This window comes from Phoxinus phoxinus (assembly GCF_949152265.1).
Source record: "Phoxinus phoxinus genome assembly, chromosome: 16".
Classification (NCBI taxonomy): domain Eukaryota; kingdom Metazoa; phylum Chordata; class Actinopteri; order Cypriniformes; family Leuciscidae; genus Phoxinus; species Phoxinus phoxinus.
The window spans coordinates 10,109,464-10,123,334 of record NC_136891.1 but is presented as its reverse complement, the minus strand read 5'-3'; the positions used below and the strand labels follow the sequence as shown (position 1 = coordinate 10,123,334).

Here is a 13,871-nt window from a genome sequence, read left to right as displayed (position 1 = left end):
TTCACACAAACTGTAAAGATACAACAGCTCTGTACTTTCAAGTTAATGAGACTAAAATAGAAAAATCAGTTGATAATACTCACCCTGACATAAGTTGTTGCGGCTCACAGGACTGTCTTTATTGGAGGTATTAAATCCACTCCAGCATGAACACATGTGACTCCCAATGATGTTAATACAATCTGAGTATTGACCACAAACTGACACTGCATCTTCACATTCATTGATGTCTGAAAAAAAGGAGTGAGAAGCTATTGAAATTTTTTTTCGATTTCCAAGACACCAAAACGTGTCAAGTGTCATTGAGTAAAATCATACTGGTCATGTTACTACAATTACAATCAGTACATTTGTGATCTAATGTGTTTTCTCACCTCTCTGGCAAAGCGGACCCTCTGAAGGGAGAGCTTGAATACATCCACAAGTGCCTCCCACAATCTCATCACACTCATGATAGGCCCTGCAGGTGTCATTGGGCCAAACATGACGCTCCTCACACTTGCACTCATATTGTGTTCCATTTAACCCACACACTGTAATAGAATATGATTTATTAATCTGTGTTCAAACTGTCAATTTGTCCTAATACTGAACTCATCTTAGTATGTGACATGATGAAACATTCTGCTCTCACCAGTAGTCATGTCGATATCTGTGATATTTATGCTGTTGCTCAGAGTCAAAGGCAGGCTGATATTTCTGATGAGATCTCGTAAGTAGTTCACCAGGAACAAGTCAAAGAATCTCAGATCAATGTCAATCATGTACTTAGAAGGCAGCACTGCAAGAACAAATAGAAGCAGGTTGAGTTGTTGTGTACTGTGAAAATTCATATTTTTATGATGAAAACTCCATATAATAGACCATGTGCCTTACAGTTATTTGCAAGAAAAATAAAATAATATTAATAATAATAATAATAATACATAAACACATAATCAGTCTGAGATCCCAGTATCAATACGCAGTTAAATCAAAGCAGAAAAAGAACCAGAACAAATTAATTAAAGGGTTAAAACTGATGTTGTCGTAGAATGATGCCAGTGTCTGACCTCGACAGAACTGTCCATCCGCTGGAAGGCCATTGATACATGTACATGATCCATCAGTGATGACACCACAGGCCTCGTATGAGTGACACGTGTCATTTGGCCAAACAAACAGACCCTCACATTTACACTGATACTGCGTTTGGTTCAAGGAACACACTGAAAAGCAGAATCCACACGTTTATCATTCATAGCAGTATATATGATATATAATAAAGTACAAGTCAAAGCAGAGACAGAGCTCGTACCAGTAGTTATGTTGATTTCTGTGATGTTAGTTCTGTCACTGAGTATGTAGGGCAAATTAAAAGACATCAGAAGGGTCCTCAGCTGATCAGTGACGCTACTATCCACACTATTGATCTGAATTTCAATCAGATATTCAGTCAAAGGTAGAGTCACTGTAGAAAAAAATATTTAAAAAAAGAAATCATAACAAGGCCTTTTACCTACAAATACAACAATCAAAGTGAACAAAATAAAATTATTAACAGACAATGATTTTTTCAGGCCAATAGGATTTCATGTAACAGTTTTTTTTTTAAACAACTCGATTATGTATTTAAGCAGCTTTTATCATGGATGAAAACAGAAATGACAGAAACACACACCAAACCATATAATAGATTGAATTGATATTTCTGTCAAATCTACTTACAATATTAATCAAATACATCATGATGAAGTATATTTTCTACATGCTTACCATTGCATGGGTTACTGGTACTGACTGGTTGATTCATATTTGTTTCAGTAAACCCAATTAAGCAGGAACAGTTGTAACTCCCGATTGAGTTGATGCAACGAGAGTTTGGACCACAGAACTCTGATGTGTTTAGACATTCATTCACATCTATATTACAAGACGATATGAAAAAGGTATTATTGTTATCAGGAACACTGAAATATGAATGTCACTTTAATTAAAATCTATGTTTTCTTATGTTTTGGTAACTATAAATAGAGGACGAATAAAATGTAGTATGCAACAGTTAAAAAAATAATAACCTAATTGCTTTCAATTGTTAATTAAACACCAAACAGTGTTAAATATGATTTTATTTCAAAAAAATTAAAAGTCTAAAAAACTGCACTAGGTCCAAAATTAGACTATATATAAACATGATTATAGGTTTACCTCTACATGTGTTATTGATGCTGATGCTGAGATTTGAGTTTGTTACAGTGAATCTATCCAAACATGAGCAATTGTAACTTCCTATTTCATTTGTACAGTTGGAATCTGGACCACATACAGATGGACTGACCAGACATTCATTTATATCTATGGAGAAAAAAGAAGAAAAATAACAAAACTATAATTTTTTACTGGTTTAAATTAGACAAACACCTAAAACCATGGGTGATGTTACTCCTCAAACAGGAACAGCTAAAACTCACACTAGTAATCACACAAACTGTAAAGATACAACAGCTCTGTACTCTCAAATTTATGAGATAAAAATAGAAAACAAAATCAGTTGATTATACTCACCCTGACATGAGTTGTTGCGGCTCACAGGACTGTCTTTATTGGAGGTATTAAATCCACTCCAGCATGAACACATGTGACTCCCAATGATGTTAATACAATCTGAGTATTGACCACAAACTGACACTGCATCTTCACATTCATTGATGTCTGGGGAAAAAAAGGAGTGAGAAGCTATTGACATTTTTTTACGATTTCTAAATCACCAGAACGTGTCAAGTGTCACTGAGTAAAATCATACTGGTCATGTTACCACAATTACACTCAGTACATTTGTGATCTAATGTGTTTTCTCACCTCTCTGGCAAAGTGGACCCTCTGAAGGGAGAGCTTGAATACATCCACAAGTGCCTCCCACAATCTCATCACACTCATGATAGGCCCTGCAGGTGTCATTGGGCCAAACATGACGCTCCTCACACTTGCACTCATATTGTGTTCCATTTAACCCACACACTGTAATAGAATAGGATTTATTCATCCGTGTTCAAACTGTCAATTTGTCCTAATACTGAACTCATCTTAGTATGTGACAGGATAAAACATTTAGCTCTCACCAGTAGTCATGTCGATATCTGTGATATTTATGCTGTTGCTCAGAGTCAAAGGCAGGCTGATATTTCTGATGAGATCTCGTAAGTAGTTCACCAGGAACAAGTCAAAGAATCTGACATCAATGTCAATCATGTACCTAGAAGGCAGCACTGCAAGAACAAACAGAAGCAGGTTGAGTTGTTGTGTACTGTGAAAATTCATATTTTTATGATGAAAACTCCATATAATAGACCATGTGCCTTACAGTTATTTGCAAGAAAAATAAAATAATGTTAATAACAATACATAAACACATAATTAGTCTGAGATCCCAGTATCAATACACAGTTAAATCAAAAGCAGAAAAAGAATCAGAACAAATTAATAAAAGAGATAAAACTGATGTTGTCGTAGAATGATGCCAGTGTCTCACCTCGACAGAACTGTCCATCCGCTGGAAGGCCATTGATACATGTACATGATCCATCAGTGATGACATCACAGGCCTCGTATGAGTGACACGTGTCATTTGGCCAAACAAACAGACCCTCACATTTACACTGATACTGCGTTTGGTTCAATGAACACACTGAAAAGCAGAATCCACACGTTTATCATTCATAGCAGTATATATGATGTATAATAAAGTACAAGTCAAAGCAGAGACAGAGCTCGTACCAGTAGTTATGTTGATTTCTGTGATGTTAGTTCTGTCACTGAGTATGTAGGGCAAATTAAAAGACATCAGAAGGGTCCTCAGCTGATCAGTGACGCTACTATCCACACTATTGATCTGAATTTCAATCAGATATTCAGTCAAAGGTAGAGTCACTGTAGAAAAAAATATTTAAAAAAAGAAATCATAACAAGGCCTTTTACCTACAAATACAACAATCAAAGTGAACAAAATAAAATTATTAACAGACAATGATTTTTTCAGGCCAATAGGATTTCATGTAACAGTTTTTTTTTTAAACAACTCGATTATGTATTTAAGCAGCTTTTATCATGGATGAAAACAGAAATGACAGAAACACACACCAAACCATATAATAGATTGAATTGATATTTCTGTCAAATCTACTTACAATAGTAATCAAATACATCATGATGAAGTATATTTTCTACATGCTTACCATTGCATGGGTTACTGGTACTGACTGGTTGATTCATATTTGTTTCAGTAAACCCAATTAAGCAGGAACAGTTGTAACTCGCGATTGAGTTGATGCAAAGAGAGTTTGGACCACAGAACTCTGATGTGTTAAGACATTCATTCACATCTATATTACAAGACGATATGAAAAAGGTATTATTGTTATCAGGAACACTGAAATATGAATGTCACTTTAATTCAAATCTATGTTTTCTTATGTTTTGGTAACTATAAATAGAGGACGAATAAAATGTAGTATGCAACAGTTAAAAAAACAATAACCTAATTGCTTTCAATTGTTAATTAAACAACAAACAGTGTTAAATATGATTTTATTTAAAAAAAATTAAAAGTCTAAAAAACTACACTAGGTCCAAAATTAGACTATATATAAACATGATTATAGGATTTACCTCTACATGTGTTATTGATGCTGATAGTGAGATTTGAGTTTGTTACAGTGAATCTATCCAAACATGAGCAATTGTAACTTCCTATTTCATTTGTACAGTTGGAATATGGACCACATACAGATGGACTGACCAGACATTCATTTATATCTATGGAGAAAAAAAAAGAGAAAAATAACAAAACTATAATTATTTACTGGTTTAAATTAGACAAACACCTAAAACCATGGGTGATGTTACTCCTCAAACAGAAACAGCTAAAACTCACACTAGTAATCACACAAACTGTAAAGATACAACAGCTCTGTACTCTCAAATTTATGAGATGAAAATAGAAAACAAAATCAGTTGATAATACTCACCCTGACATGAGTTGTTGCGGCTCACAGGACTGTCTTTATTGGAGGTATTAAATCCACTCCAGCATGAACACATGTGACTCCCAATGATGTTAATACAATCTGAGTATTGACCACAAACTGACACTGCATCTTCACATTCATTGATGTCTGGGGAAAAAAAGGAGTGAGAAGCTATTGACATTTTTTTACGATTTCTAAACCACCAAAACGTGTCAAGTGTCACTGAGTAAAATCCTACTGGTCATGTTACCACAATTACACTCAGTACATTTGTGATCTAATGTGTTTTCTCACCTCTCTGGCAAAGTGGACCCTCTGAAGGGAGAGCTTGAATACATCCACAAGTGCCTCCCACAATCTCATCACACTCATGATAGGCCCTGCAGGTGTCATTGGGCCAAACATGACGCTCCTCACACTTGCACTCATATTGTGTTCCATTTAACCCACACACTGTAATAGAATAGGATTTATTCATCCGTGTTCAAACTGTCAATTTGTCCTAATACTGAACTCATCTTAGTATGTGACAGGATAAAACATTCAGCTCTCACCAGTAGTCATGTCGATATCTGTGATATTTATGCTGTTGCTCAGAGTCAAAGGCAGGCTGATATTTCTGATGAGATCTCGTAAGTAGTTCACCAGGAACAAGTCAAAGAATCTGACATCAATGTCAATCATGTACCTAGAAGGCAGCACTGCAAGAACAAACAGAAGCAGGTTGAGTTGTTGTGTACTGTGAAAATTCATATTTTTATGATGAAAACTCCATATAATAGACCATGTGCCTTACAGTTATTTGCAAGAAAAATAAAATAATGTTAATAACAATACATAAACACATAATTAGTCTGAGATCCCAGTATCAATACACAGTTAAATCAAAAGCAGAAAAAGAATCAGAACAAATTAATAAAAGAGATAAAACTGATGTTGTCGTAGAATGATGCCAGTGTCTCACCTCGACAGAACTGTCCATCCGCTGGAAGGCCATTGATACATGTACATGATCCATCAGTGATGACATCACAGGCCTCGTATGAGTGACACGTGTCATTTGGCCAAACAAACAGACCCTCACATTTACACTGATACTGCGTTTGGTTCAATGAACACACTGAAAAGCAGAATCCACACGTTTATCATTCATAGCAGTATATATGATGTATAATAAAGTACAAGTCAAAGCAGAGACAGAGCTCGTACCAGTAGTTATGTTGATTTCTGTGATGTTAGTTCTGTCACTGAGTATGTAGGGCAAATTAAAAGACATCAGAAGGGTCCTCAGCTGATCAGTGACGCTACTATCCACACTATTGATCTGAATTTCAATCAGATATTCAGTCAAAGGTAGAGTCACTGTAGAAAAAAATATTTAAAAAAAGAAATCATAACAAGGCCTTTTACCTACAAATACAACAATCAAAGTGAACAAAATAAAATTATTAACAGACAATGATTTTTTCAGGCCAATAGGATTTCATGTAACAGTTTTTTTTTTTAAACAACTTGATTATGTATTTAAGCAGCTTTTATCATGGATGAAAACAGAAATGACAGAAACACACACCAAACCATATAATAGATTGAATTGATATTTCTGTCAAATCTACTTACAATAGTAATCAAATACATCATGATGAAGTATATTTTCTACATGCTTACCATTGCATGGGTTACTGGTACTGACTGGTTGATTCATATTTGTTTCAGTAAACCCAATTAAGCAGGAACAGTTGTAACTCCCGATTGAGTTGATGCAACGAGAGTTTGGACCACAGAACTCTGATGTGTTTAGACATTCATTCACATCTATATTACAAGACGATATGAAAAAGGTATTATTGTTATCAGGAACACTGAAATATGAATGTCACTTTAATTCAAATCTATGTTTTCTTATGTTTTGGTAACTATAAATAGAGGACGAATAAAATGTAGTATGCAACAGTTAAAAAAATAATAACCTAATTGCTTTCAATTGTTAATTAAACAACAAACAGTGTTAAATATGATTTTATTTAAAAAAAATTAAAAGTCTAAAAAACTACACTAGGTCCAAAATTAGACTATATATAAACATGATTATAGGATTTACCTCTACATGTGTTATTGATGCTGATAGTGAGATTTGAGTTTGTTACAGTGAATCTATCCAAACATGAGCAATTGTAACTTCCTATTTCATTTGTACAGTTGGAATATGGACCACATACAGATGGACTGACCAGACATTCATTTATATCTATGGAGAAAAAAAAAGAGAAAAATAACAAAACTATAATTATTTACTGGTTTAAATTAGACAAACACCTAAAACCATGGGTGATGTTACTCCTCAAACAGGAACAGCTAAAACTCACACTAGTATTCACACAAACTCTAAAGATACAACAGCTCTGTACTCTCAATTTTATGAGTTAAAAATAGAAAACAAAATCAGTTGATAATACTCACCCTGACATGAGTTGTTGCGGCTCACAGGACTGTCTTTATTGGAGGTATTAAATCCACTCCAGCATGAACACATGTGACTCCCAATGATGTTGATACAATCTGAGTATTGACCACAAACTGACACTGCATCTTCACATTCATTGATGTCTGGGGAAAAAAAGGAGTGAGAAGCTATTGAATTTTTTTTACGATTTCTAAACCACCAAAACGTGTCAAGTGTCACTGAGTAAAATCCTACTGGTCATGTTACTACAATTACACTCAGTACATTTGTGATCTAATGTGTTTTCTCACCTCTCTGGCAAAGCGGACCCTCTGAAGGGAGAGCTTGAATACATCCACAAGTGCCTCCCACAATCTCATCACACTCATGATAGGCCCTGCAGGTGTCATTGGGCCAAACATGACGCTCCTCACACTTGCACTCATATTGTGTTCCATTTAACCCACACACTGTAATAGAATATGATTTATTAATCTGTGTTCAAACTGTCAATTTGTCCTAATACTGAACTCATCTTAGTATGTGACATGATGAAACATTCTGCTCTCACCAGTAGTCATGTCGATATCTGTGATATTTATGCTGTTGCTCAGAGTCAAAGGCAGGCTGATATTTCTGATGAGATCTCGTAAGTAGTTCACCAGGAACAAGTCAAAGAATCTCAGATCAATGTCAATCATGTACTTAGAAGGCAGCACTGCAAGAACAAACAGAAGCAGGTTGAGTTGTTGTGTACTGTGAAAATTCATATTTTTATGATGAAAACTCCATATAATAGACCATGTGCCTTACAGTTATTTGCAAGAAAAATAAAATAATATTAATAATAATAATAATACATAAACACATAATCAGTCTGAGATCCCAGTATCAATACGCAGTTAAATCAAAGCAGAAAAAGAACCAGAACAAATTAATAAAAGAGATAAAACTGATGTTGTCGTAGAATAATGCCAGTGTCTCACCTCGACAGAACTGTCCATCCGCTGGAAGGCCATTGATACATGTACATGATCCATCAGTGATGACATCACAGGCCTCGTATGAGTGACACGTGTCATTTGGCCAAACAAACAGACCCTCACATTTACACTGATACTGCGTTTGGTTCAAGGAACACACTGAAAAGCAGAAGAAGAGTCCAAAAAATAAATAATTTATGTCAGTATTCATGATGAATAAAGTTTAATTTGAGCTATTTAACATTACAAAGTAGAGACAGAGCTTGTACCAGTAGTTATGTTGATTTCTGTGATGTTAGTGCTGTCACTGAGTATGTAGGGCAAATTAAAAGACATCAGAAGGGTCCTCAGCTGATCAGTGATGCGACTATCCACACTATTGATCTGAATTTCAATCAGATATTCAGTCAAAGGTAGAGTCACTGTAGAAAAAAATATTTAAAAAAAGAAATCATGAAAATGCCTTTTACCTACAAATACAATAATCAAAGTGAACAAAAGAAAATTATTAACAGACAATGATTTTTTCAGGCCAATAGGATTTCATGTAACAGTTTTTTTTAAACAACTTGATTATGTATTTAAGCAGCTTTTATCATGGATGAAAACAGAAATTACAGAAACACACAATAAATCATATAATAGATTGAATTGATATTTCTGTCAAATCTACTTACAATATTAATCAAATACATCATGATGAAGTATATTTTCTACATGCTTACCATTGCATGGGTTACTGGTACTGACTGGTTGATTCATATTTGTTTCAGTAAACCCAATTAAGCAGGAACAGTTGTAACTCCCGATTGAGTTGATGCAACGAGAGTTCGGACCACAGAACTCTGATGTGTTTAGACATTCATTCACATCTATATTACAAGACGATATGAAAAAGGAATTTTTGTTATCAGGAACACTGAAATATGAATGTCACTTTAATTCAAATCTATGTTTTCTTATGTTTTGGTAACTATAAATAGAGGACGAATAAAATGTAGTATGCAACAGTTAAAAAAATAATAACCTAATTAATTTCAATTGTTAATTAAACAACAAACAGTGTTAAATATGATTTTATCATATTTAAGTCTAAAAAACTACACTAGGTCCAAAATTAGACTATATATAAACATGATTATAGGATTTACCTCTACATGTGTTATTGATGCTGATAGTGAGATTTGAGTTTGTTGCAGTGAATCTATCCAAACATGAGCAATTGTAACTTCCTATTTCATTTGTACAGTTGGAATCTGGACCACATACAGATGGACTGACCAGACATTCATTTATATCTATGGAGAAAAAAAAAGAGAAATAACAAAACTATATATTTTTTACTGGTTTAAATTAGACAAACACCTAAAAACATGGGTGATGTTACTCCTCAAACAGAAACAGCTAAAACTCACACTAGTAATCACACAAACTGTAAAGATACAACAGCTCTGTACTCTCAAATTTATGTGATAAAAATAGAAAACAAAATCAGTTGATAATACTCACCCTGACATGAGTTGTTGCGGCTCACAGGACTGTCTTTATTGGAGGTATTAAATCCACTCCAGCATGAACACATGTGACTCCCAATGATGTTAATACAATCTGAGTATTGACCACAAACTGACACTGCATCTTCACATTCATTGATGTCTGGGGAAAAAAAGGAGTGAGAAGCTATTGAATTTTTTTTACGATTTCTAAACCACCAAAACGTGTCAAGTGTCACTGAGTAAAATCCTACTGGTCATGTTACCACAATTACAATCAGTACATTTGTGATCTAATGTGTTTTCTCACCTCTCTGGCAAAGTGGACCCTCTGAAGGGAGAGCTTGAATACATCCACAAGTGCCTCCCACAATCTCATCACACTCATGATAGGCCCTGCAGGTGTCATTGGGCCAAACATGACGCTCCTCACACTTGCACTCATATTGTGTTCCATTTAACCCACACACTGTAATAGAATAGGATTTATTCATCCGTGTTCAAACTGTCAATTTGTCCTAATACTGAACTCATCTTAGTATGTGACATGATGAAACATTCTGCTCTCACCAGTAGTCATGTCGATATCTGTGATATTTATGCTGTTGCTCAGAGTCAAAGGCAGGCTGATATTTCTGATGAGATTCCGTAAGAAATTCACCAGGAACAAGTCAAAGAATCTGACATCAATGTCAATCATGTACTTAGAAGGCAGCACTGCAAACAAAAAAAACAAACAAAAAAAAACCCGCAGAAGCAGGATGAGCCGGACAATTAGTCCAAGTAATTCAATTCTTAAAATAACTTTTAAAAAAAAACTTTTTTTTTTTTAAATGACCAGTGTAGCCTGTTGTTTATAATTTAAAATAACATTAATGTGTTGTTAATAGAGTTATTTGCAATCAAAAACAAGCACATAATCAGTCTGTCAATCCAATAGCAAAATGCAGGAAAATCAAAGCAGAAAAACTGAAATTTATTAAAGGGATAAAACTGATGTTGTCGTAGAATGATGCCAGTGTCTCACCTCGACAGAACTGTCCATCCGCTGGAAGGCCATTGATACATGTACATGATCCATCAGTGATGACATCACAGGCCTCGTATGAGTGACACGTGTCATTTGGCCAAACAAACAGACCCTCACATTTACACTGATACTGCGTTTGGTTCAAGGAACACACTGAAAAGCAGAAGAAGAGTCCAAAAAATAAATAATTTATGTCAGTATTCATGATGTACAGAGTTTAATCTTAGCTATTTAACATTACAAAGCAGAGACAGAGCTTGTACCAGTAGTTATGTTGATTTCTGTGATGTTAGTTCTGTCACTGAGTATGTAGGGCAAATTAAAAGACATCAGAAGGGTCCTCAGCTGATCAGTGATGCGACTATCCACACTATTGATCTGAATTTCAATCAGATATTCAGTCAAAGGTAGAGTCACTGTAGAAAAAAAGATTTAAAAAAAGAAATCATGAAAATGCCTTTTACCTACAAATACAATAATCAAAGTTCACAAAAGAAAATTATTAACAGACAATGATTTTTTCAGGCCAATAGGATTTCATGTAACAGTTTTTTTTAAACAACTTGATTATGTATTTAAGCAGCTTTTATCATGGATAAAAACAGAAATTACAGAAACACACAATAAATCATATAATAGATTGAATTGATATTTCTGTCAAATCTACTTACAATATTAATCAAATACATCATGATGAAGTATATTTTCTACATGCTTACCATTGCATGGGTTACTGGTACTGACTGGTTGATTCATATTTGTTTCAGTAAACCCAATTAAGCAGGAACAGTTGTAACTCCCGATTGAGTTGATGCAACGAGAGTTTGGACCACAGAACTCTGATGTGTTTAGACATTCATTCACATCTATATTACAAGACGATATGAAAAAGGTATTATTGTTATCAGGAACACTGAAATATGAATGTCACTTTAATTCAAATCTATGTTTTCTTATGTTTTTGTAACTATAAATAGAGGACGAATAAAATGTAGTATGCAACAGTTAAAAAATAATAACCTAATTAATTTCAATTGTTAATTAAACAACAAACAGTGTTAAATATGATTTTATCATATTTAAGTCTAAAAAACTACACTAGGTCCAAAATTAGACTATATATAAACATGATTATAGGATTTACCTCTACATGTGTTATTGATGCTGATAGTGAGATTTGAGTTTGTTACAGTGAATCTATCCAAACATGAGCAATTGAAACTTCCTATTTCATTTGTACAGTTGGAATATGGACCACATACAGATGGACTGACCAGACATTCATTTATATCTATGGAGAAAAAAAAAAGAGAAATAACAAAATTATATTTTTTTTACTGGTTTAAATTAGACAAACACCTAAAACCATGGGTGATGTTACTCCTCAAACAGGAACAGCTAAAACTCACACCAGTAATCACACAAACTGTAAAGATACAACAGCTCTGTACTCTCAAATTTATGAGATGAAAATAGAAAACAAAATCAGTTGATAATACTCACCCTGACATGAGTTGTTGCGGCTCACAGGACTGTCTTTATTGGAGGTATTAAATCCACTCCAGCATGAACACATGTGACTCCCAATGATGTTGATACAATCTGAGTATTGACCACAAACTGACACTGCATCTTCACATTCATTAATGTCTGGGGAAAAAAAGGAGTGAGAAGCTATTGAATTTTTTTTACGATTTCTAAACCACCAAAACGTGTCAAGTGTCACTGAGTAAAATCCTACTGGTCATGTTACCACAATTACACTCAGTACATTTGTGATCTAATGTGTTTTCTCACCTCTCTGGCAAAGTGGACCCTCTGAAGGGAGAGCTTGAATACATCCACAAGTGCCTCCCACAATCTCATCACACTCATGATAGGCCCTGCAGGTGTCATTGGGCCAAACATGACGCTCCTCACACTTGCACTCATATTGTGTTCCATTTAACCCACACACTGTAATAGAATAGGATTTATTCATCCGTGTTCAAACTGTCAATTTGTCCTAATACTGAACTCATCTTAGTATGTGACATGATGAAACATTCTGCTCTCACCAGTAGTCATGTCGATATCTGTGATATTTATGCTGTTGCTCAGAGTCAAAGGCAGGCTGATATTTCTGATGAGATTCCGTAAGAAATTCACCAGGAACAAGTCAAAGAATCTCACATCAATGTCAATCATGTACTTAGAAGGCAGCACTGCAAAAAAACAAAAAAACAAAAAAAAAAACGCAGAAGCAGGATGAGCCGGACAATTAGTCCAAGTAATTAAATTCTTAAAATAACTTTTTAAAAAAAACTTTTTTTTTTTTAAATGACCAGTGTAGCCTGTTGTTTATAATCTAAAATAACATTAATGTGTTGTTAATAGAGTTATTTGCAATCAAAAACAAGCACATAATCAGTCTGTCAATCCAGTAGCAAAATGCAGGAAAATCAAAGCAGAAAAACTGAAATTAATTAAAGGGATAAAACTGATGTTGTCGTAGAATGATGCCAGTGTCTCACCTCGACAGAACTGTCCATCCGCTGGAAGGCCATTGATACATGTACATGATCCACCAGTGATGACATCACAGGCCTCGTATGAGTGACACGTGTCATTTGGCCAAACAAACAGACCCTCACATTTACACTGATACTGCGTTTGGTTCAAGGAACACACTGAAAAGCAGAAGAAGAGTCCAAAAAATAAATAATTTATGTCAGTATTCATGATGTACAGAGTTTAATCTTAGCTATTTAACATTACAAAGCAGAGACAGAGCTTGTACCAGTAGTTATGTTGATGTCTGTGATGTTAGTGCTGTCACTGAGTATGTAGGGCAAATTAAAAGACATCAGAAGGGTCCTCAGCTGATCAGTGATGCGACTATCCACACTATTGATCTGAATTTCAATCAGATATTCAGTC

The 13,871-nt window shown here is 34.6% G+C and overlaps 1 protein-coding gene across 1 annotated transcript in view; it reads right to left on the bottom strand.

Moving 5' to 3' along the window:
- The window catches only part of LOC307012694 (uncharacterized protein), a 74,685-nt gene that overhangs the window by 41,030 nt on the left and 19,784 nt on the right, over nucleotides 1–13,871 (bottom strand). The window lies entirely within an intron of this gene.